This window comes from Penaeus japonicus, unplaced genomic scaffold (genome assembly GCF_977035675.1).
Source record: "Penaeus japonicus unplaced genomic scaffold, GWHDUDI00000001_assembly GWHDUDI00000003, whole genome shotgun sequence".
NCBI lineage: Eukaryota > Metazoa > Arthropoda > Malacostraca > Decapoda > Penaeidae > Penaeus > Penaeus japonicus.
Genome location: NW_028234405.1, coordinates 47,954,693 through 47,957,192, shown reverse-complemented (window position 1 = coordinate 47,957,192; position 2,500 = coordinate 47,954,693). Strand labels below are relative to the sequence as shown.

The 2,500-nt window shown below is 37.9% G+C and overlaps 1 protein-coding gene across 1 annotated transcript in view; it reads left to right on the top strand.

The window, feature by feature from the left end:
• The window catches only part of LOC122252301 (uncharacterized), a 210,335-nt gene that overhangs the window by 177,753 nt on the left and 30,082 nt on the right, over window positions 1-2,500 (top strand). The window lies entirely within an intron of this gene.

Sequence of the window (2,500 nt, the reverse complement as noted above, 5' to 3'; positions counted from 1 at the left end):
TCTGTCTCTCTGTCTGTCTCTGTCTGTCTATGTCTCTCTCTCTCTCTCCCTTTCTCTCACCCTCTCACCCTCTCTCTATCTCTCACACACACCCTCTCTCTCTCTTTAATCATCTCTCTCTCTCTCCCTCTAACTGTCCCCCTCTCCCATCTCTCTCTCTCTCTCTCTCTCTCTCTCTCTCTCTCTCTCTCTCTCTCTCTCTCTCTCTCTCTCTCTCTCTCTCTCTCTCTCTCTCCCTCCCTCCCTCTCTCTCTCTCCATAGATGTCTACACTTGTCTTCGTATCTATTCCATCTTTCCTTATTCACCTTCCTCCATATCATCTGTGACGGTAAAATGAAGGCACAAAAAAAAAAAAAAAAATCCATCTATCCTATATAAACTTAATATCTTTCCCCTTAGTCTTGGCTGCCTCCCCGAAATAGAGGGGAGAGATCCAATTGTCTCTCAAGGGTGTGTGGTGAAATGATGAAACGTACTCATCAAATCAAGATAGGGGGGGGGGGTCTGTGTAGTGCCTGGGGAATTATAGACCATTTAATAATATACTAAAAATATCAGATTAAAGAGAGCGATAGATAGGTATGGAAATGGAATAATGATGTTGATAAGAATAAAAGGTCTGTTTTCTTAGATTCTGTTATTCAATTACACTAATAAGTAGATTTTAAAAGTAATATCTACACAAGTAGAACAACTTCAATTCTGAATATACATAATCACATTAAACAAAACAAAACAAAACAAAACAAAAACAAAAACAAATAATAAAAAAAAGAAGATAAATATATAAAAAATAGATGTCTTACGAAAAATATATATATTAGTAGAATTTACTTCTTTTTTTTTTGTAATATAAGATGCCATTATGAGGATGAATTTTGACGAAGTGCATATTTCGAAGCCGAAAAAGCCGGTTGTCGAGTGAATAGAGCCGCATGAACTACCTTCCTTGAAAGAGATGGAGGTACTATTAAAAGTATTCATTTATTATCTTACTGATGGTTGGTAATGGCAATGAAGTATATACTACCAAATCTACAATGTCATAACATCTCTATTACTGATTCATTTAGATGAGTATTTATGAATGACTCTACACTGATCCTACTAATTGATCTTGTTCAGATGCATTGGAGTTATGTAGAATTCAGGATTAGGAATAGGATTTTGGTGAAGATGGCCGGGAATTTGTTTCTACTGCACATCGTTAAAATTTAAATGCATGATATCATACATATTGCTGTGCCGTTACGGAACAAGGGTTTCGAATGATATCTATTTTTTTTTGCATATTCATGTATATAAACACACACAGACAACACACACACACACACAAACTCATCAACACACACACAGACAACACACACACACACACACAAACCCATCAACACACACACAGACAACACACACACACACACAAACCCATCAACACACACACACACACAAACCCATCAACACATACACATAAACCCATCAACACATATACACAAACCCATAAACACACACACACAAACCCATCAACACACACACACAAACCCATCAACACACACACACAAACCCATCAACACACACACACAAACCCATCAACACACACACACAAACCCATCAACACACACACACACACACACACACAAACCCATCAACACACACACACACACACACACACACACACACACACACACACACACACACACACACACACACACACACACACACACCCACACCCACACGCCCTTATCTCTAGGCATCTGGCCAATTCAACCATTCCAGTCGATGGGAATATGTAACTAAGATAAAATCTGACGCGATAATTTTCCAGATAGAGAGAGACAGAGGCGAGTAGAAGATTCTAAATATGAAAATGACTTTGGATTCCAGACGAGTAAAATACCTATAAGAGAATGCCATGAATGATATTGGGTCTGTCATATGCATCATATTTCAAAGATATATATATTCTCTTATTCAGTTTTGTTCTAATATACAAAACACACGAAACGTATCCGTCTTCCCAGCTGCACGAAGGGCTTTTTCAGCATGGCAACTTTGCGAGCAGATCTTTGGGGAGTGGGAGCTGGAAATAAATCTACGGATATGCGATCCACATTTCAATATGAAACATCCGAGGCTATGATGCATATAGATATGAAATCACATTTCTTCCTCATGTGACGCATTCCATATACTTGAAATGAAACGCTTTGGTATGTATGTATGCATATATACTGATTAAATACTGAAATGGAAAAATATCAAACGTAAGTGCTAATAGAAACGAAAATCACAATCACGAATAATGGAGCATCTTAATATTTGATCACCATCAGGCCTGGTGACGCTAGCAAGTTGGAAACAGGGAGACCATTAGTATTTCGAAACTTCAATAGCAAACTGTCAATAGAAATGATTTATTACTGAACAGCCACTGACAATTCCGAACGTATATTCTTTCCCTTTCCTTTCTCTATCTTTCTTTCTTGGCCTCTCCCTTTGTGTGT